This window comes from Entelurus aequoreus, linkage group LG06 (assembly GCF_033978785.1).
Source record: "Entelurus aequoreus isolate RoL-2023_Sb linkage group LG06, RoL_Eaeq_v1.1, whole genome shotgun sequence".
Taxonomy (NCBI): Eukaryota; Metazoa; Chordata; class Actinopteri; order Syngnathiformes; family Syngnathidae; genus Entelurus; species Entelurus aequoreus.
The window spans coordinates 50554432-50579026 of record NC_084736.1 but is presented as its reverse complement, the minus strand read 5'-3'; the positions used below and the strand labels follow the sequence as shown (position 1 = coordinate 50579026).

General features: G+C 40.1%; 1 long non-coding RNA gene across 1 annotated transcript; it reads left to right on the top strand.

Moving 5' to 3' along the window:
- The first annotated feature begins 642 nt into the window (after positions 1-642).
- Positions 643-1770, top strand: LOC133651588 (uncharacterized). Its single transcript, XR_009826448.1, has 2 exons — positions 643-1000; positions 1529-1770. It is a non-coding gene; the product is annotated as an uncharacterized LOC133651588 (long non-coding RNA).
- The last annotated feature ends 22825 nt before the right edge of the window (positions 1771-24595 follow it).

Below are 24595 nucleotides of genomic sequence, written 5' to 3'. Positions count from 1 at the left end.
CCAATCTCATTCGCTTCAATAAAAACAATCCTAAATATTTGTTTAATACAGTAGCATCGCTAACCCAATAGCTCCACTACTCTGCTGATGACTTTATGCAATTCTTTACTAAGAAAATTGAGGTCATTAGAAAGGAGATTAAAGATAACATGTCCCAGTTCCAACTGGGTTCTATTAACGCGGATACAAATGTATATATTATAGATAATGCTCTCCAAAACAATCTCTCTCTTTCTAAAGAAATAACATTAGAGGAACTCCTGCGACGCATACATAGGACAAAACAAACATGTTTACTTGACCCACTTCCTGCGAAACTCATCAAGGAGCGGTTTGTAATATTCGGACCATCAGTGATACATATTTTTAAATGATCACTTTCTTCTGGTTCTGTTCCTCTAGCATTTATTCATCCTCTTGTCATGATCCGTTGCCCGGATCATAGTTTGTTTTTTAATGTTTGATTTCACTTGTTGGCTTAGTTCTGTTTCAGCACCCCTGTTTTGTGTCTCCTTGGTTGCTACGGCTATTCATTGTTTTCACCTGCCTCTAATTAGTGTTCGGGACACTCACCTGTTCCCGGGCACTAATCAGAGAGCTATTTAGTCCTGCCTTTCGCCACACTCGGGCTGGTGCTTTTGTTTGCTTCCATGCAACAGTTTACGTCGATTACCCTTTGGATCCCTGAGCTAAGCTTTGCCTTATGTGTTTCCTAGTTAGCTATTCCGTTAGCTCCCCGTGCTATAGGCATTCCCTGTGCAATCGTCACGCTGTTCAAGTGTTTGTTTGTTTGTTCCTGCCTGATTTATGAACATTAAATATTTTCGTTACCTGCACACTGCATCCGGAGTTCAGTCTGCATCTTGGGAGAACAATCCACGCATCACCATGCAACCTCGACGTGACACCTCTGCTCAAAAGACCTAACCTCGATATTGACCTCCTGCTAAACTACCTACTTCCTGATTGCTTGTACACCGCCGCCATTGGAATATACGCGGTGACTTGTTTATTTCTTGTGTATTCCTATTACGACAAACTTGACAACAGAGAGAAACAAGAACGAAAGGAGCTTTCGAAATGCAGGAACCTTTGTGGGGCATCTTTGTGCTGAAGAACGTTGATCAGTGGAACTACTTTGGAGTTTTTACTCAGCCATAGTCTTTAAACTGTACGCAGTTTATTGTTGTATATTAATTTATACAAACTTCATTTTGTTACGAGAAGTAGACAGATTCTTTTAAACGTATTCACGGAGGAGTATGAAGCCGGACTCTGTTTTTGTTGGATAAATGTGGAAAAAGTAAGCGGTACACAAGTGAAACGAAGGTAAATGACATCAAATATTAACTATTTACTTTAATACATGTTGTAAAAGTAGTCAGTGATACTCCATTTGTGTAGTTATTACCCTCAACCCGAGTGAACAGAATGCTAATGCTAACACCCTAACGCTGAAGCTGATGTGTTTGTGTTGTCGGCGTGAGATAAAGACTGATGTATATTGTTTATATATTGTTATTTTCAGCTGAAATGGACCAAAAGGAATCGCCTGACCCTCATGAATTCATCATTTACCGAGAGGACGACTTTTTGACTGTTGGCTTGACTTTTTATGAACAATTGAGTACACTTTATTTTTTAATTCATTTAGTTTTTTATATTATTACTTTGTATTTCATGCACTTTTTCGGAAAAAAACTCCGACCCAATATTGTCTGTTTATTTACATGGTATCAGTGTAGAAATATAGTAAACCACTCCTCCATACGTCATCAGCCTGATTTGTAAACTACCTTGAAATGTGAAATGCGGTGAAAATACAAACAAAACACTTTTACAGGAACCTATAGACCCAGGAACCAAAAATTAACTTTGTGGAAAACGGCCTATTGTTCCCATTGGGTTGGGTTTTTTCTTGTCCGGATGTGGGATCAGATCCAAGGAAGTTGTTGTGGCTCGTGAAGCCCTTTGAGACATTTGTGATTAAGGGCTTTAATAATAAACTGTGATTGATTGATCTATTGATTGATATAGCCTCCAAGTATAAACAATACTGTGATTATTAATATGCTCATAAATAACAATAGTCAACTATAATCTATTAAAAAAAGAACAGCAGTGGCGTGGAGCCTTCAAGTACATAAAGTAAACAATATCGTTCCTAATGTTCTCTCAATATGGCAGTAGTGTAACACCTTAATGTAATTTAATGTGAACTAGGCTAATAAAAAGGCTAAAACATAAATTTAACGACAAATATTACGCTTTTTTTATTAATTTTTTTTTTTACTTAATGTCTCCAGTTTTGTTTGTTCAATTTAATTCCACAATGTTCCTTGGGTTCATAAAAAAAGGACACATTACTACAATTTGAAGACTACTGGTTTACATATTTCACCAGTGGGGTAAAGTTTTGCCAAAAGGTGGAAAAGTGTCTCTAAGCCACAGGTGTCAAACTCAAGGCCCAGGGGCCAGATGTGGCCCGCCAATTCATGTTATTTGGCCCTCGAAAGCCTGGAAATAATGTGTCAATAAAGTACTGTAACTTTTCTTGCTAAATGTATTATTCATTTGTATTTTGGGAGAAAAAAAATATATGTACTCCATGTAATCGCAAATTATGTTAACTTAAATATTGTCTAATTATGCAAAAATGTATTACCAAACATTCAAACCATTTTTATAAATATAAATAAATAAATAATACTAATGATTTCAAAGCAAGTTATCCATCAAATTGTGCAATGTAAAAATAGCATTAGATTTCATGGTAAAATTGTGAAATTTACTGTGGTGTTTACAGCATTTTTCTCTAAATGAAAAAAAAACAGTACTTTTTTTTGCTGTAATAAACTGTGGTGCCGTTTTGGCATTTACAGTAATACACCGAACAATATACAGCTGTTGATTTGCGATAAAAAACAAACAAACTGGCAGCTCAGGTGCCAACATTTTAATGTAAAGTTAATTGACATAAAAAAATCAAATGTAAATTTTACAGTAAAATTCTGGCAAATGAGCTGCCTTATTTTTTTTACCGTAAAAACAGCAGTACTGTTTTTTCATTTGCAGTAATATTAAATAGCAATTTACCATATTGTTTTTACATTTTAGTTAAAAAAAAATCTACTAATAAAATGCATTAAGTGTAATAATAATATTCACTTTTAGCCCCTCTGGGGCCAAAAATAACTGCAATGTAGCCCTCGGTGAAAACGACTTTGACACCTCTGCTCCAAGCTGTGTCTTTTTAAGACTTACGTAAAGTGGGTGGCAACTTTGTGTAGGTTTTATGCACACTCAAATGTAAACGTTCAATAATTAAACATCCTATAATTCAAATGTAATATGGTGCAACGACAGAGATTGATGTTTTAGTACCTTTAGAGTTTACCACTACAGTGTGTTAGCATCGAGCTAGCTCTTTGATGCGTGTGGGTCAGTTGAGAACAGTTAACCCTTTTTATGCCAACCGAAGAGCACTACAGTATATAGATATAGTTCTGTGTTGTAGAGAAATACTGTTCTACCTCTATCTCACACAATATCATATTTTTCCCTGTGTCAATATTATATTGTTATTTCTTATATTTGTAAATAGATTACGGACTGAGTGATGTGGATACATTTAGTTTGACTCCAGTGGTGTGTCGTGAGGGCCAGCAAGGCCTTCTCTGCTGGCCTAACTTAACCAGAAATCATGATCTTAATTAAAAATAAAATTATTTTTTTCATTTACTTTCCCTAAATATCTAAAAGTATTCATATTCTCTTCATGTCTGTGGAGGGGGGCGTGGCCTGCGGGCCTGCCGCGGAACGGGGTGTGCCAGGACCGGCCTCGAAGACAGCGACAGGTGCGTAGAAGGCCCAGGTGGGCCTTGTTATCTAATCACCAGTCGCCTTTATTAGCAGCAGCCGGTATGAGACACGTTGTTGGAGCTGGAGCGAGAGCGAGAGAGAAAGAGAGCGAGAGCGCGAGAGACGGACGCAGAGAAAACATTTTGCTGGAAAGCAAAACACTTGCAGGATTTTGTGAAAATAAAACAGTGTTGTAACCCTGATCCGGGCTCTCGTGGCAGTATTTGGTGGTCTGAGGAACCCACTGGAGGGCAACCTCCACAATGTCATATTATGCTCCTTCCAGTGCTGTTGTTTTTAGGTTATAGAGTTTTTATCCAATCAGAATTCAGCTAGCTTATGCTGCCCTGCTGTACCAAATCTGCCCGGGGACTTCGGAATCAACAATGCTGGCGTCTGTGCACTGTAAGTGAACGGGCACATACAGTTGATAGATAATTGCGATAGCCAATCAGATCACGAGTTGTTGTCAGTAAGGCCTTCTAGCTGGCCTCACGTTGAACGTGACATTTACGAATCCTGTGATTGGATACTCACTTGGGAGTTCCAATCACAAGTTGCGAAAACAGGAAGTGGCACCGGAGCCATACGAGCCATAGAAAGCCACAGAAAACTCACCGGTAATTTTGTCTTTTAACCCACAAAGGAGAGTAAAATGTTGATTCGGTGGCAGATAAATATTTGCAAGGCCATTTTCAAGAAGAATACTTAAGAGACGAGATTGGCCGACATCGGAAGCTAGCTAAGCTGTCTCAGCGGTGAAATGGTGTGCCCGCCACTTTCACACAAATCAACCGACTACGAGCGGTACCACTGGCTTATACGACGTCGAATGGGTGCTACAAATTGTGAGTTCAAATATTGTATTTCTTTATTTTTTCATGTTTCACTTGTTTTATACAATTCATTTAATTTTGACAGTACCACGTAAGATATGTTTTAATTGCTGAAGCGGGTTTATTGAATGTTAAATGCGCCGAAAAATAGACCGTGGATTCAATACACAGTAGTGTGCAAGTGTGTTTCTGTATAGTATCTCCAGCCGTGTCCATGTGTTGATATATATTACGGTATTTTGAGAGGTGAAGTCGGACTAAGTAGGACATCATTGAAGGCCTAGGTGAGAAACGCACGGCCCGGCACTGTTTAACTCTTAAGTATACTTTCCAAGGACATTTCATGTCTTGATGATTTGTTCTCTATTTGTAAGAGTCTATTACTGAAGATGTTCAAGATGTTTCCGTAACAGCAGTATATAGAAATGTGCATATACTGTACAATATACAACCTGCTCGGTGGCTTTGTGGTTAGAGTGTCCGCCCTGAGATCAGTAGGTCGTGAGTTCGAACCCCGGCTGAGTCGTACCAAAGACTATAAAAATGGGACCCATTACCTCCCTGCTTGGCACTCAGCATCAAGGGTTGGAATTGGGGGTTAATCACCAAAATGGTTCTCTGCTCACTGCTCTCTTCACTTACCAGGGGTGGGATGGGTCAAATGCAGAGACTAATTTCACCACACCTAGTTTGTGTGACTATCAGTGGTACTTTAACAATAGTACATGCCACTATAATAGCTATTGTGCTATGGAGAAGATATGTTTTGAGAATGTAATATTGAATTTAGAGAATAATCATTGTATTTTTATTGTGTATTATTGGAAATATACAATGTGTAATAAAAAGAGGACATTTGGGAAGCTTCAACGATAGTTTGTGTCTTCACTTTCCTTAAAGTGTGTTTTCCAGGTGTTAGACAATGAACACTTGAACACAGCTCTAACTCACACGCCTGTGAGAGCTGTAACACGTATGTCGATAAAATGGCAACACAGATCTTTTTTCTGGCAAAGCAAATGCTTTCTGAAGCGCACAATGCAGGTTACGTTACATACGGTTACACTTCCGTTACAATATGTTTTTAAACGATTGAGAAATGGGAGCACAAAATCCGCACTTGTGACAGGTTTCCATGAAACAGGTAATGCAAAGGAGAAAAACTGGCTATTTTTCAGCGTTGACGAGAATTGATGCGGCTCGATTTGGAAAAAAAACTGTATGTAATGTAAATGTTGCGTGTTGGTATCAATACTTACTACAAACCTAATGTCTACAGTGGGTAGTTATGATTTACTTGGTAGATTATTGCTCTCGTTTACACATTACAGTAGTAATAATAATAATTATAGTTTTTTTCAAGTGACAAAGCGTGTAGCAATAAAAATTGACATTGTGAAGAATCTACTGTTTGATGTCCTACAAGCATACAAGGTAAACGTCATCGCGTCGTGGCATTGCTGGTTTCACGAGCAGAGGAGCATGTTCGGCAGGGCACAATCACGGAGTACTTACAAGCAGACACAGTGTGTAGACAGAAAAGGGAGAATGGACGCATTTTGGCTTAAAAACTAACGATAAAAGTGAAGCTATATCACTGAAACGCCCTCAGGAAGAGGTGCTTTAAGACATGGCTAGCTAGCTAGCAGCTAACGCCCATCCACAGTCGGCAGTGTCTTAGCTACTTCTAAATCAATAATCCTCGCCTCCATGGCGAAAAATAAAGTACGTTTCTTACAAGTATCATCACTGCAGGACGAGGAATAGCTAAACATGCTTCACTACACACCGTAGCTCACCGGCGTTAAAATGTAAACAAACGCCATTGGTGGATCTACACCTAACATCCACTGTAATGATACCAAGTACAGGAGCGTATCTAGTCGATACTACTATGATTACGTTGATATTTTTTGGCATGTATATTATGTTGTTAAACTCAGGAAATATGTCCCTGGACACATAAGGACTTTAATATGACCAATGTATGACTTGGTATCTGATTGATACCCAAATTTGTGGTATCATTTCTTTCTTTCTTTTTTTTAGTTTATTTCGAACATGAACACATTTACATCATTATACATCACACAATTTCATATCATTTCATTTACATCATGCCCGAAAAGGAGTAGGAAGAAGCAAAGCTTATTTAATCCTACCCCTTTCCCACTTCAAAGCATTTACAATTATATAAAATAATTTACTGACCTTTTTATATAATAAAATAACATCTATGAATTAGTATATACAACAGTTTGTAATATGTAATTAATTAATTCAGTCATTATTAACATACTGAGATGAAGAATATATTCAATAAGGTTGGAAGTATTTCTCATAATTCTTCTTCTTTGTACTTTGTAAGCACTATTAATTTAAACAACCTCTTAAACTGGATCATGTCAGTACAATTTTTAACTTCTTTACTTAATCCATTCCATAATTTAATTCCACATACTGTTATGCTAAAAGTTTTAAGTATTGTACGTGCATATAAATGTTTTAAATTATTTTTTCCTCTGAGGTTATATTTCTCCTCTTTAGTTGAGAAGAAATGTTGTACATTCTTTGGTAGCAGGTTATAGTTTGCTTTGTACATCATTTTAGCTGTTTGCGATTTTACCAAATCACCAAACTTTAATATTTTTGACTTAATAAATAAAGGGTTTGTATGTTCTCTATATCCAACATTATATATTATTCTAACTGATCTTTTTTGTAACATGGTTAACGAATGTAGCGCACATTTGTAGTTATTTCCCCATATTTCTGCACAATAACTCAGATATGGTAACACTAGTGAGCAGTAGAGAATATGAAGTGATTTTTGGCCCAGGACGTGTTTTGTTTTATTCATTATTGAAATGTTTTTTGCTACTTTATGTTGTATGTTTTGTATATGAGATTTCCAGTTCATTTTATCATCTATTAATACTCCCAAAAATCTGGTTTCTTTTACCCTTTCGATGTCTACTCCGTCTATTTGTATTTGCGTATGATGCTCTTTCCTACTATTACCAAATAGCATTATTTTAGTTTTACTGAGATTCAAAGATAGTCTGCTTTTGTCAAACCATCTTTTTAATTTGTTAATTTCTTCTGTTATTATGTGTATTATCTTCTGTGTGTTCTCTCCTGAACAGAAAGCAGTTGTATCATCTGCAAATAAAACTAACTTTAAGTCCTTTGTAACTTTACAAATGTCGTTTATATGAAGATTAAACAATTTTGGTCCCAGTATTGATCCCTGCGGCACACCACAGGATATATCTAGCCGTGTTGACATATTTTCACCCATCTTCACATATTGCTTCCTGTTGGTTAAATAGCTTCTTACCCAGTTCAATACCAAACCTCTGATGCCATATCGTTCTAATTTTTGTATTAAAATATCATGATTAATTGTATCAAATGCTTTTGTTAAGTCCATGAATACTGCTGCCGCACATTCTTTACCATCTATTGCATTGGTAATTTCCTCTGTTATTTTAATTAATGGTATTGATGTTGAGATATTTGCTCGAAATCCATATTGGTTCTCCACGACCGTCCCACTTTTGTTAATAAATAAATCTAATCGACTATTGAATAATTTTTCCATGATTTTGGAGAATTGTGGAAGTAATGAAATTGGTCTGTAGTTAGTAAACTGGTGTACGTCTCCATTCTTATAGATTGGTACGACTTTTGCAATTTTCATTTTGTCTGGGAATTTTCCGGTTAAAAATGATACATTGGTGATATATGTCAGAGGTTCTGAAATGTCTTCTATAACCTTTTTTATCGTTACCATATCTATTCCATGACAGTCAGTTGAAGTCTTGTATTTACAATTTTTTACAATTTTGATTATTTCTTCTTTTGTTACACTTTTAAGAAACATGGAATTGGGATTTCTGTCTATGAGCTCACTCAAGTCCTCAACTGACCCATCATCTGCATTTGGAATTCTTTGATCCAGATTTGTTCCGATATTAACAAAATAATCATTGAAACGTTCAGCTATTTGGTTCATATTGTCATTTTTTGTATGTCCATCTAGAAAGTAATGGGGGTAATCTTTCTTAGCACCATTTTTAATGATGCTATTTAGGATGCCCCATGTTGCTCTCATGTTGTTTTTGTTCTTGTTTAATAATTGACTGTAGTATTCCTTCTTACATGTTCGTAGTATACCAATTAGCTTGTTTTTATATTTCTTATACTTATTTTCTGCCTCTATAGATCTTTGTGTTATAAATATAGAGAGTGATGCCCTCAGCACAGAGCGATGGGGGAGAGAGGTATGGTCAGAGAGTGTTTGGGCCTATGTATGTGTGTGTGTGTGCGTGTGTGTGTGTGTGTTGTGTGTATGTGTTTGTGTGTGTGTGTGTGTGTGTGTGTGTGTGTGTGTGTGTGTGTGTGTGTGTGTGTGTGGGTGTGTGTGTGTGTGTGTTTGTTTTGTCTCGTCTTGTCTTGTATCAAAGTAACAGTGGTACTATTGTATTGTTAGTGTACAGGAGCTTTTCTTGTTTTTGTTTGTATAGTATTGTTCTTGTATTATATTGTTTATGTTAAATGTGGAATGAGTGAGAGGAGTTGGGATATTATAAGCATCTGCTTCATCCAACCCCTTTTCAAGCCTTGCATAAATGTCTCTGCCAAAATGTAAAAAAAAAAAAAAAAAAGTTTTGTTGTACTGTGCAGGTTTGAAATAAATACTTCAATTCAATTCAAAATATTCGATACAATGTGTTTTTTTTGTGACAAGCATTTTTCAGTCCTTTTGTCATCCACGGTTGGTTGTTTTTCTTTTGCTTCTTACTACGTTCTTTCCATGGGCAATGTTTATCATAGAGTGTTAGAAAGGTGTTGACAAAATTCCCATATGCATCCTTTACTTATCTTCATTGTATACATTGTCCCAACTTTGTTTCCTCAGATCCTTCTTGAAGAAAATCTGTCCTTCCTCTGTGCATAGTCTTTGAAATGTCTTCTTGTCAATGTTCTTCTTCTTGTAGTTCCCATCATAAATAGTAAAGACTGGCAGATGGTCGCTGATGTCCGTTGTTAACAGTCCACTTGTTGTATTATTATCAAAGACATTAGTGAAGATATTGTCAATAAGTGTAGCACTGTGACTTGCAATTCTGGTTGGCCTTGTGATTTGGGGATACAAACTCATACTATACATCGTATCTGTGAAATCATTAATGGACTTTTGCTTGTTGGGGTTCAAGAGATCAATGTTGAAGTCTCCACATAAAAAGAGTACTTTTTGACTGATTCCATTGAAAGTTCCCTTAATCCAGTCTTCAAATCCTTCAATACTTGAGTTGGGTGCCCTATACAACTGATCAATACATTTCTATTTCTTTCATGACATATCTCAATGGTTATACACTCTAAAACATTGTCAATAGCCAGTGACATGTTTTTTACCACCTTGTAATGGAAGTCCTTCATCACATATACAGCAACTCCGCCTCCATTCTTATTTACTCTATTAATATAATTGAGTTCATATCCTTCTAGTCCAAAGTCCATTCCTTTTTTTGGATCCATCCATGTCTCTGATACAGCGATAATTTTGAAAGGTTCTTTAAAGTGTTCCAAAAATAATTTCATATTGTTAAAATTGGCATACAAGCTTCTGCAGTTAATATGAATAATTGACAGTTTGTTATTGGAATTAATGTTGGTGTTGTACTGTACTTCTGTATAATATAAACAATTATTGTCCATGTGAGAAAAAAAATGTATGTCTGGATCTATAGCACTGTCCAATTCCGTCCTGTTATAGTCGGTGCTGGAAAAGGTTATAAATTCTCTGTTTGATTGATTATTGTTTGTTTGTGTCATGGTTGTGTTTAATTTTTTTATCGTTATTGATATTTATCCAGCTCTGCTATTTTCCTTATGACTATTACTCTTGCTTCCTCTGGTGTTCCATTTAGTTTAATAAATATTTTACAGTTTGCTGTCCATGTTTGTTGTATTTTTCCTTGTTTTCTTAAGCTACGTGCTTTTCTGGCTATGTCTGCGTTTTTCTTTGTTAAATGTTCATTTATGTACACGTCTGTTCCTTTCAACTTCCTACCTTGTTTTAGTAATGCGGTTTTATGTTTCCTATTGACAAATCTCATTATTATTACTGGTGCCGAATTATCTTTCTTCTTATGGAGTGGGTGGCAAGCTTCCACATTTGCCATGTCCATGAATATGCCTTTTGACTCCATGAATGTTGCCACTTGACTCTCTGTGGAGATGTCCAAATTCCCGGGCTCTTCTCCACCATTGGCGGTCACCGCCCGAGCATATGAAAGGGGCTTAATATTAAGCCCGGTCAAAATAACGTCATTTATTCTTGTGTATTGTTCCAGTTCATCCACTCGGTCTGTTAACTGTTCTATTTGTAAAGTTTTTGCATCATTCTCGACTCGTAGAATTTTTACCTCCTCCACCAGCTGCATAATTGTCTGTTGGTACTGCTTAATGGCTGATACCTCTGCTGTTAAAAATTCAAGTGATCTCCTTATCTCCTCACCTTCATCAGGAGAGAGCACCTTCTTTGGCCCCATGTTGATTTTGGCTGTCGCGGGTGTTTACCGCCTTCAGCCAAGGCTGTCCCCGGTCCCGTCGTCGCGAGGTGGTCCCGCTTCTGCTAGCTGCTGCTAGCCGCTAGCCGGGCCTCTCCCTTGCCGCTCTGCTGCTGTCACACGCCGCCGCGCGAAAGCTGTCGCTCTCGCCGCCGTGAGGTGGTGGTCCCACTGCTGCTGGCTGCTAGCCGGGCCTCTCCCTCGCCGCCCCGCTGCCGTCACTCGCCGCCGCCGTCACCTGCCGGTCCCGTCGTCGCGAGGTGGTCCCGCTTCTGCTAGCCGGGCCTCTCCCTCGCCGCTCTGCTGCTATCTCACGCCGCCGCAAGAAAGCTGTCGATCTCGCCGCCGTGAGATGGTGGGGTGGTGGTCCCACTGCTGCTGGCTGCTAGCCGGGCCTCTACCTCGCCGCCCCGCTGCCGTCACTCGCCGCCGCCGTCACCTACCGGTCCCGTCGTCGCGAGGTGGTCTTGCTTCTGCTAGCTGCTGCTAGCTGCTAGCCAGGCCTCTCCCTCGCCACCGACGTCTTCCGCAGGGTCCCATCCAAAACTAATGTAAAGTATCAAACAACAGAAGAATAAGTGATTATTACATTTTAACAGAAGTGTAGATAGAACATGTTAAAAGAGAAAGTAAGCAGATATTAACAGTAAATGAACAAGTAGATTAATCATTTATTTTCTACCACTTGTCCTTAATAATTTTGACAAAATAATAGAATGATATGACACAATATGTTACTGCATATGTCAGCAGCTAAATTAGGAGCCTTTGTTTGCTTACTTACTACTATAATAAAAGTTTTCTCGTATGTTCACTATTTTATTGAAGAACAAAATTGCAATAAGAAACATGTTTAATGTACACTAAGATTTTTTGTTAAAATAAAGAAAAAAAATGCAATTTTTTTATGGTCCCCTTTATTTACAAAAGTATCAAAGTATCGAAATACATTTTGGTACCCAAATATTGTTATCGGCACAACCCTAGTTAAGAATAATCAGCCATACAGCATTATAATCTAAAAGTCTAATTAGTTAAGAGAGAACATACATCTAACCTACTCAGTGGCCTAGTGGTTAGAGTGTCCGCCCTGAGATCGGTAGGTTGTGAGTTCAAACCCCGGCCGAGTCATACCAAAGACTATAAAAAAATGGGACCCATTACCTCCCTGCTTGGCACTCAGCATCAAGGGTTGGAATTGGGGGTTAAATCACCAAAATGATTCCCGGGCGCGGCACCACTGCTCCCCTCACCCCCCAGGGGGTGAACAAGGGAATGGGTCAAATGCAGAGGACAAATTTCACCACTTAGTGTGTGTGACAATCATTGGTACTTTAACTTTTTAACTTTTAACTTAACATCTACGACACATTCCCCAGTGGAATTGGGTTTGATCATCTTTCTTTGATTGGTTACTGCAATTTCAACTTAAGCGTTTAATTCCAGGGCAAGCCTATAATTTAACACTGCGTGAAAATATGTACCGTGCACACCTCAACCACAAAGCTAGTTAGCGTCTGTATCCAAAGTCTTATCTTTTTACGCCGCAGTATGTCATTTATTTTATTTGCCCTGGCATGCCTTACTTTTAATACCTCGACATATTCCATATAGATTTTGTCACCAGGCTCAATCAATACCTTTTTCTTATTTGCTGCTTGAACATTGCAATCTACCAAGCAAATCAAAGAAAGTGCTTCAGAATAAATATGATCAATAATGGACATTAAGACAGGGAAACATTTAAGGTAAATTGTAAAGAGGAGCTGCTGGGCCTGGAAGCATTAGAGCAGGGGTGTCAATTTCAAATACAGAGTGGGCCAAAATTTAAAACTGAACAAAGCCGCGGGCCAAGGTTGAACAATTTAACACAACACAACACAACAGAACAAATACCCAGAACACCATGCAGCCCTAACTCTTCCGGGCTGCAATATACACCCCCGCTACCACCAACTCCCCTCCCCCCCTCCCCCCACACCTTGTAGCGTCCCGGAAGAGTTAGTGCTGCAAAGGATTCTGGGTATTTGTACTGTTGTGTTTATGTTGTGTTACGGTGCGGATGTTCTACCAAAATGTGTTTGTCATTCTTGTTTGGTGTGGATTCACAGTTTGGCGTATATTTCTAACAGTGTTAAAGTTGTTTATACGATCACCCTCAGTGTAACCTGTTTCGCTATTGATCAAGTATGCGTTGCATTCACTTGTGTGTGCGTGCAAAAGGCGCACATATTATGTGACTGGGCCAGCACTCGTTGGACTGGATGAAAAGCGGACGTGACGATTTTTGGGAGGGGCACTGAAGTTTGTGAGTCTCCCGGGAGGGTTGGCAAGTATGAGAATTAGCGGTGAATGCATTGTTACCGCGGCACCGCCGCTGTATATAATCGCGGGTCAGCTCTAGTGTTAATTTGATATCGCCTCAAGGGCCAAGTAAAATTACACGGCGGGCCAATTTTGGCCCGTGGGCCAGAGTTTGACACGCATGCGTTAGAGGCATAAAATATTACATTAATGAAAGCAACCAGCAGAGGGTGTAACTAATTGACGAACTAAACAAACAAAGAAGGAGAAGGCAGAGAAGTTTTGGGGGAAATGTACAGTGCATCTGGAAAGTTTTGACAGCGCTTCACTCTTTCTACATTTTGTTATGTTACAGCTTTATTCCAAAGTGGAATAAATGCATTATTGTCCTCACAATTCTCCACACAATACCCCATATGGACTTTTTTTTTTTTCAAAATGTATTACAAAAACAGGACTAAGAAATCACATGTACATAAATGAGTATTCACAGCCTTTGCCATGAAGCTCAAAAGTGAGATCAGGTGCATTCTGTTTTAACTGATCATCCTTGAGATTTTCCTACAACTTAACTGGAGTCCACCTCTGGTAGATTCAGTTAGTTAGGATTTCGAAAGGCACACACCTGTCTATATTTAAGGTCCCACACTTGGCAGTGTATGGCAGGCATATACCAAGAATGAAATTGAAGGAAGTGTCTGTAGACCTCTGAGACAAATCTGGGAAGAGTACAGACAAATATCTGCTGTCTTGAAGGTCCCAATGAGCACAGGGGCCGCATCATCCATAAATAGAAGAAGTTTGGAACCACCAGGACTCTTCCTAGAGTTGGCCGGCCATCTAAACGGAGCGATCGGAGAAGAAAGGCCGTAGTCAGGGAGGTGTCTAAGAACCAGATTGTCGCTCTGTCAGCATTCCTCTGTGGAGAGAGGAGAACCTTCCAGAAGGGCAACCATCTCAGCAGCAATCCATCAATCAGGCTTGTATGGTAGAGTGGCCAGACGGAAGCATTCCTTTGTAAACGTTTGCCAAAATGTACCTGAAAGACTCTCAAGACCATGAGAAACAAAATTCTCTGGTCTAACGAGACAAATATTGAAGTCTTTGGCGTGAATGCCAGGCGTCATGTTTGGAGGAAACCAAGCACGGCTCATCACCAGACCGATACCATCTCTACAGTGAAGAATGGTGGTGGCAGCATCATGCTGTGGGGATGCTTTTCAGCAGCAGGAACTGGGAGACTAGTCAGCAGGACAGCGACCCTAAGCACGCAGCTTACAACAGATGGAATGGCTTCAGCACAACTGTCCTGGAGTGGCCCAGCCAGAGCCCAGACTTGAATCGGATTGAACATCTGTGGAGAGATCTGAAAATGACGCCGACACTTCCATCCAAACTGATGGAGCTTGAAATTGCTGCAAAGAGGAATGGCCAAAACTGCTCAAAGACAGGTCTTCCATGTTTGTGGCATTGTATTCAAAAGACTTGAGGCTGGAATTGCTGCCAAAGGTGCTTCAACAAAGTATTGAACAAAGGCTGTGAATACTTATTATGTACGTGTGATTTTTGTAGATATTTATTATAAAAAAAATTAAAAAAACGTATCACATTGTCATTATGGAGTATTGTCTGTAGAATTTGAGGACACAAATGAATTTATTCCATTTTAGAATAAGGCTGTAACGTAACAAAATGTACAAAAAGTGAAGCACTGTGAATGCTTTCCGGATGCCCTGTAATCACGTCTCTCAGATATTAATAGTTGCTCTCCAATTTCCAGTAATGTGCAGCAAAACACTTCATGAAGAGAATGTGTGAGGAACTCGCATGGCTGCGGTAGTTGTGATCCCAAGATGCAGGAACAAGGAGAACTACATGCAGGTAAGAGTCTTTATCATACTTTAACAAGGAGAAGAAGTCATGCATCCAGCAAAAGGTCCCTAACATAGTTCGTCCTCGAACTCTGACAAACAGGCGAGGCAGGAATAAATAGCAGCCTGATTGGCAATTGCAACCAGGTGTGCCAGGCTGCCAATCAGGGACAGGTGAGGGAAACGAGCACACAGGTAGAGATGCAGGAAGGGCAACACAAATAAGAGCGCCGGCAGGAAACAAACACCAACCAGGAAATACAACCAGAAGTGAAGTGACAGATCGTCACAGAATGTAATGTAGTCTATAGTCATTACGCACACAGTACGGACAGAGCCGTGATCTATTTATGCTTCTGAACGCAGTAACGCATAACAGAGTCTTTAGTAGCCTTTAGTATTATCCTCTAGGCCAGGGATTTTCAAAGTGTGGTATGTTTACCACCAGTGGACCGCTGGCTCCATCGAGTGGTTCGCCAAAGAATCACTTGATTAAACTACAGTGTTTTTATTGCCTATATTCAAACACAGTGTTACTGTTCAAATAGTGTGTAATGTTACAGTGGTGAAAATAAATAAATATGTTACAAACCCTGTTTCCATGAGTTGGGAAATTGTGTTAGATGTAAATATAAACGGAATACAATGGTTTACAAATCATTTTCAACCCATATTCAGTTGAATATGCTACAAAGACAACATATTTGATGTTCAAACTGATTTTTTTTGGTGCAAATAATCATTAACTTTAGAATTTGATGCCAACAACACGTCACAAAGAAGTTAGGAAAGGTGGTAATAAATATTGATAAAGTTGAGGAATGCTCATCAAACACTTATTTGGAACATCCCACAGGTGAACAGGCAAATTGGGAACAGGTGGGTGCCATGATTGGGTATAAAAGTAGATTCCATGAAATGCTCAGTCATTCACAAACAAGGATGTGGCGAGGGTCACCACTTTGTCAACAAATGTGTGAGCAAATTGTTGAACAGTTTAAGAAAAACCTTTCTCAACCAGCTATTGCAAGGAATTTAGACATTTCACCATCTACGGTCCGTAATATCATCAAAGGGTTCAGAGAATCTGGAGAAATCACTGCACATAAGCAGCTAAGCCTGTAACCTTCGATCCCTCAGGCTGTACTGCATCAAAAAGCGACATCAATGTATAAAGGATATCACCACATGGGCTGAGGAACACTTCAGAAACCCACTGTCAGTAACTACAGTTGGTCGCTACATCTGTAAGTGCAAGTTAAAACTCTCCTGTGCAAGGCGAAAACCGTTTATCAACAACACCCAGAAACGCCGTCTGCTTCGCTGGGCCTGACCTCATCTAAGATGGACTGATACAAAGTAGAAAAGTGTTCTGTGGTCTGACGAGTCCACATTTCAAATTGTTTTTGGAAACTGTGGACGTCGTGTCCTCCGGACCAAAGAGGAAAAGAACCATCCTTATTGTTATAGGCGCAAAGTTGAAAAGCCAGCATCTGTGATGGTATGGGGGTGTATTAGTGCCCAAGACATGGGTAACTTACACATCTGTGAAGGCGCCATTAATGCTGAAAGGTACAGGTTTTGGAGCAACATATGTATATGTATATGTATATCCAAGCAACGTTACCATGGACGCCCCTGCTTATTTCAGCAAGACAATGCCAAGACACGGGTTACATATAGGAGATATATTAATATATCTATATAAAATATATATCATTATATCTCCTATATGAAAAGAACTTGCGATATACATTTTAAGCAACAATTACTTCATGTTAAGTTGGAGAAAAAATTACACTCTTATATTTGGGTCATTACGGTCTAATTCAGGGGTGCCCATTACGTCGATCGCGAGCTACCGGTCGATTGCGAGGGTGTGTCAGTCGATCAGAAGCCAGGCATTAAAAAAATAAAACTAATAAATTAGCGATCATCAATCTTCACCATTACGTCACTTTCGTCACTTGATTGACATTCACGGCACCCGAGGGTCTTGTGAGATGACGCTGGCTGCTGCCAGCTCATTATTAAGAAAAAAATCAGAATCAGAATCAGAAGTACTTTATTAATCTCCAAAGGGAAATTGTGATTTTCAGCATAATTCCGTTCAAGATCAGACAAACATTACAGGTAGACAGAAAAGGGATCACTGAGGGGTCTGCCAACTTCTTTTTTTTTTTTTTTTTTTATAATGCCCTGCCCAGCTTCTCGGGCAAATCATATAGCAGATGTAGATGCCCATATTGGCTGTTCAGATTTACTTTACAAAAGAGAAGTGTAGGATACTTCTCTTGTTGCCATACTTGTATTTTGACTTTATTAAATGTATTTATATTATCATTTGGTGCAGCCGGGCCGGAGCAGGAGGGGATAGAAAGACAGAAAAAGGAAGACAGAGGGGGGAATTGTGGGGACAAGAGGGGGATTAGACAGAGAGACAAAAACAACAACAGCAAACACAACAACAACAACAACAACAACAACAGAGCAACATCAGCAAATACAACATGTACAAATATGATGGTAAAAGTAATAGCAAATAAGCAGTTAGCGAAAATTTAAAAAAAAATACAGAAATGACAATGAGCATTATTACACTAAAAATGGAGCAATATGAATACCAATAGAAATAGTGCTATTGATAATAAACAATACCAGTACTTTACCTTTATTATCAACAATACAATTGTTCAAATGCAACAATACATATACGTAATGATAACTTGAGATACGAAAGAATGCAGAAAAATGGAGGGGAAGAAAGAGAAGCAACCTACATTAACCTTGTAGATTGTTATAGTAACAATAGGTTAAGCTTTGTCAGTGTGCCATGTGTTATACCCAGTTTACCCTAGGGCAACAACGTTAATATATGTTTGATGAAACGTGATTATGTGCATGAGTGTATGTGTGCATATGTACTTGTATATGTACAGTATGTGTATGGGTGCTTGTACAGTGAATGTATATGTACAGTATGTGTATATGTGTGTACAGCGAATGTATATGTACAGTATGTGTATATGTGTGTTTGAACAGTGAATGTATATGTACAGTATGTGTATATGTGTGTTTGTACAGTGAATGTATATGTACAGTATATGTATGTGTGTGTTTGTACAGTGAATGTATGTGTAGTATGTGTATGTGTGTGTTTGTACAGTGAGTGTATATGTACAGTATGTGTATATGTATGTTTTTACAGTGAATGTATATGTACAGTATGTGTATACAGTATGTTTGTATAATGAATGTGCGTGTGGATGTACGAACTTTGAGTGTGTAAATATGTACTGTATTTATTTGTATATGTATGTGGGAGCATAGGTACCTATGTATGTCTGTATGTATGTGTGGGAGTATATGTGAATTTGCATGTACAATACATTTGACTCCCAGTGTGTGCGGGAGCCAGAGTACGGCCCCAGCCTCCCCGAGAACCCATCCCACAAACAGTAGCTGTGGTGCCAGGGAACCAGGGGCCACCGCCCCCACGCAGCCAAGCCGGACAGCGACAGGAACCCCAGATCCTGGCCCACCGTGCCGCCCACAAGGGCCAGCAGCAGGCCGCAGACGGACGCACCCGGCAGAGGACAAGGCACGAGAAAAACAGGGGGCAGCCAGACCCCAAGCCAGCGAGAGACCACACCCCACACGGACAGAAAGGCGGGACGCCCCGCCCGAGGGGCCCGGAGACCCCCCGCAACCGGACGGGAAGACCGCCCCCGCCCCACCGGCAACAGGGCCCCCACGAGGCCCCCCCCCCCCCCCGGAGAGCGCGGCGAGGCCAGCCCACGGCCACCCCACCCAAGCCGGCCGCCACAGGACCACACAGCACGGGGCCACAGGAACCACCCACCCCACCCGCAGGGACCCCAACTATGGAGATGGAACAACCAGCAACCGCCCCGCCGAGTCCCCCCCCTGAGGTAGGGGAATAAGTAAATAAAATAAATAAATACATAATAATAATAATAATATTAATAAAATATATTTTTAAAAAAAAAGGAAAAAAATAAATAAATAATTAAATCTATTTATAAAAAATAAAAAAAATAAAAATTAAAAAATTAAAAAAAAAGAATTAAAAGAAGATCACAGACATGCTGACACACAAGGTCGCTACCCCAACAACTGGCCGACTCGCAGCACCTCGGAATACCCTGCAGCACCAAGCCACCACAGTAGACGCAGGGACCAGACCCAGCAGGCCCCAACCAAGACGGGCACCCGGAAGGGATGGACGGCGGGACCCAGGAGCTCCAGACACGCAGTCCGGATGCAGTAGCCTGAGGCGCCAACCCCCACCCGACAGGCAGGCCCAGAACGTACCCCCAGAAATATACATACATATATATATACACATACACATAAACATACACATGTACACATACACATGCATACACATACACATATATATACATACATACATACATACATACATACATACATACATACATACATACACACACACACATACATATACACAGTTTGTCAGCCCCGACAACCACCACGCGCGCACGCTGCCACCAGTCACAACATCAGCCACCCCCCTGCACCAGACCCAGCAGCCACGGGCGCCCACACCACAAACAAACGGCAGCAGAAACAGCAGCCACAACACCCCCAGACAGCCAGCACCACCCAATCAAATCAAAGCGATCAAAAAAAAAAACGCGACCGGCAACCACACGCCAACAAGATCACAGATACCAGCCAGCGCCAGCCCGCCAGCAAGCCCAAACGCCAACAAGAGACACCAACACCCCCCCCCCCCCCCCCCACCAAAAGACCCCACCACCCCAACCCAAACCCGCACAAACACACCACCGCCCAAACAACCGAGACACAGTATCCAGACCAGACACGGGCACCGCGCCGCCACCACATCAAGTCGCCAACAGAGACCCCACAGCGCAAGGTCGGGCCACACGGGCACGGACCCCACCCAACAGGAAGCGAGACCCGCGCGACGCCACACGGTCTGCCAACTTCTGGCGTCCCTTACAAAAAAAAAGGTGAGAAACAGGTAAATGTTGGGGAGAGGGGGGAAGTAAAAACATATTCAGTCAAAGAGCCGGAATCCAGGGAGGGAGTCCAGACTGAGGCCAAGGAAAAAACAAAACAAAGCACATATAAACAAGTTACATAGAATCAACAAAACTTGCAACAGAGGGGAGGGAGTGGCCGATGACTGACAGGAAGGTGAGAAACACTTTTTATTTCAACAGACTCCGTCAAAACTCTAAAAACCGCCAAAATTTCCTATCTTCACAATAAAAGCACTGCTTCATCCTGCCTGCTAACACAATAAGAGTCTCAGAAAGCTGGCATGCACAAGCTAGCAAGCTACAGAGTTTGCCGCCAATGTATTTCTTGTAAAGTGTGTAACAAGGAGTATTGAAGCTGGACAAATAAGATGCCAAAAACCAACCACTTTCATGTTGTATTGGACAGAAAAGAGGACTTTTTGTTCTCCTCCATTTGAAAATGTGGACGTTATCATCACTAGGGACGGCGTGGCGTTGCTGGTTACTGGGGTTCAATCCCCACCTTCTACCATCCTAGTCACGTCCATTGTGTCTTTGGGCAAGACACTTCACCCTTGCTCCTGATGGCTGCTGGTTAGCGCCTTGCATGGCAGCTCCCGCCATCAGTGTGTGAATGTGTGTGTGAATGGGTGAATGTGGAAATACTGTCAAAGCGCTTTGAGTACCTTGAAGGTAGAAAAGCGCTATACAAGTATAACCCATTTATCATTTACTGTCTGATTCCAATCAATGCAAGTCATCAGAATCAGGTAATACACCAACTTAAATTATTGTCTTCGTGAAATAAATTAATCGAAATGTGTTAAACTTGCTTGTATTATCATTAAGCACCTTTAACTTGTTAACAAATAGTCTCTTTCATAAATAAATAAATATGATTTTTTTATATGAATGAGGTAGATCCCCTCGACTTGGTCAATTGAAAAGTAGCTTGCCTGCAGAAAAAGTGTGGGTACCCCTGGTCTAATTGCTATATTGTGATTCTGCGTCGAATGCAATAGTTTGCCAATATGTGCTTCCAGTCTCTTTTTTGCATCTTACACTAAAAAAGAATACTAGAAGGCGTGGGCTTTCCTTGACATACTCACACCCCAATTACCTGCAGGCGGTGGCAGGGCCGAGATCCTTGCCGTGTCCTTGGGTTGTGACATTTTCCCGTTTTAGTTCGCCCCCAGATTTAGTGCACCAGAGAAGGGGTTGCTGAGCAGGACACTTTATAAATACATCTCTTACAGTGATTACTGTGAGCATTCTCTGTAAGAGTAGGCGGTATGGCTTTATCCTCAGAGACACGGTGCGATAGATCAGGGCCCAAATGACTGCTCTAACTTACGCTATCAATCTCGGTTATTGCCAGACACTGACGAGTGTTAGAGACTGGATGTTGTCTAATCAGTGTGGTGCCACTGACTGCATGGTAAACATAAATAGCTGTCCTTTCCCTTAAAAGCTTTATGTAGGTGATAAGTGGTGACCATTGTGCATTATTTTATTCCGCCATCTGTGAACTTATAAGCTATTTTTTCTTGTCTTAAATAAAAGCTCTAAAGAGCACAAGATCGATGGACCTAGAAAACAATGAGAGTCCAGGGCTCATTGTATTGCAAAGTATGATATGGACACCAGTGTTGAGACTATGGTTGTGCCGATACCAATATTTTGGTACCGGCACCCCAAACAAAGGCTCCTAATATAGCTGCTGACGTATGCAGTAACATATTGTGTCATTTTCCACACTGACACAATATTAAGGACAAGTGGTAGAAAATGATTTATTGATCTACTTGTTCATTTACTGTTAATACCTGCTTACTTTCTGTTTCAACATGTTCTATCTACACTTCTGTTAAAATGTAATCACTTATTCTTCTGTTGTTTGGATACTTTACATTAGTTTTGGATGATACCACAAATTTGGGTATCGATCCGATACCAAGTCGTTACATGATCATACAATAGTCACAATTAAAGTCCTCATGTGTCCAGGGACATATTTCCTGAGTTTATAAACATAATATAAATAAAAACAAATTTAAAAAATGATTTTGTAAAGGTAAAAAATATTGATGTAATCATAGTAATATCGACTAGATAGCTACTGTACTTGGTATCATTACAGTGGATGTCAGGTGTAGATCCACCCATGGCATTTGTTTACATTGTGACGCTGGTGAGCTACAGTGTGTAGTGAAGCATGTTTAGCTATACCTAGTCCTGCAGGGATGATACTTGTAAGAAACGTACTTTATTTGTCGCCATGGAGGCTAGGATTAGTGATTTACAAGAAGCTAAAACACTGCAGACTGTGGATGGATGTTAGCTGCTAGCTAGCTAGCCATGTCTTAAAGCACCTCTTCCTGAGGGCGTTACAGTGTTTTAGCTTCACCTTTATCGTTAGTTTTTAAGCCAAAATGTGTCCTTTCTCCCTTTTCTGTCTACACACTGTCTGCTTGTAAGTACTCAGTGATTGTGTGCTGCCTAACATGCTCCTCTGCTCGTAAAACCAGCAATGTCACAACTTGACGACGATGCGCGGTCATGCCCGTTAGAAAAAAAAGGGAAGGGGCGAACCGGTACTTTTTAGAGGCGGTATAGTACCGAATATGATTAATTAGAATTGCTGTACTATACTAGCACCGGTATACCGTACAACCCTAGTTGAGACTGAGTAATGTACTAAAGTAACACAATTATGGTATTATATTGCTTGGATTTACATGACGTTACGTCCGGCTCATTAAATATGTGTGGTGGTCAAGCAGCGTCTGTTCCCGACGAATACAAAGCGCCATTTCGCCTTTCTTAAAGAAAAATTCCCTATGGTCGCGTTGTTTCTGGCTGTACGAACAGTTAAAATCGCAGAAAAGGATAAACGTTTTTTCAATGTTCCTCGAGAGGAAGTCAAGAAGGGCGGAAGAGTGCATGATTTTAGAAAAACCAAGATTACAAAGGGGAACGCACAAGTTTGCGGTGACCACTTCGTTAAAGGTTTGTCTGATCCATCCATCCATTTTCTACCGCTTGTCCCCCTCGGGATATTTTACATATAATTTACTTGTTTAGTATTTCCCATTGAAGTATTATCTTGATATTATTTGTATTTTAATTTTCGACAAGCAAAAACCAGAAAGTCAGAGTCACTGATTCTTTGTCAGGAAAGGTACTTTTACATCTCCCCTCTTGTTTATTTTGTTCACAAAAGTGTCAGAGTACATATGACAACAGGACAAAAATCAAGTATGATGAGTCAGTGATTTTTGTTTGTTAATGAATATGCAAAAATGAAACATGAAATGCAACCTTACCCGAGCAAAAACGATGCATATTTATCCAGGAGAGTCTGGATACCAAGTTCCTTGACCCAGGCACACACAAAGAAGTTGTAGACCTTCATGATTGTCCAAGTTTTCATCTGTTTTTTCGAGTAGAATGACGTCTAGAGCACAAGATAGTTCGATATGTCTGGGAACAGATAATCCTTGATATCACTCGAAAAATCTTTTTTGATGAAGTATAGGGATTTAGTCCAATGCATAGATTGGTGTTTTGCTCATATCTGCTTTTTGATCTAGGCCCTTTGCGTACTCAAGAGTTCACGCTTCTTGCTGCACAACAGCCATCATTCCTTGGTGACCACCACTTTTCACTCCCGGGAAGAAGTCACGTGACAGAATAAAAGCAACACAGGTGTTCCGATTCGATATTGATATCAGATGTCCGTCTCATATTAACCAAAAAACTTGAATCGGAAATTTATCGGCGCGGATCAAAAGTATCCGTTATAAGCAGTCCATTGCAGGCTCTGCTCCAAAACATCTATCCAGCAGCATTCTTAGCCAGCCGTGTACTAGCAGCAAGTACTTCGTTATTAATTAATAATGCATTATTCAATATTATAGTAATTTACTTTATTACATCAAATCAAACTTTGTTTGTGTTAAACTTTTCATACCGAGGCAAGTGACAACACAAAGTGCTTTACACCAAAAAAAAAAAGAAAAAAGAAAAGAAAGCACACACACAGAGACACACACACGCACTATTGATAATAAGAAAACATAACCAAATCACATATAATAAGAAGTGTA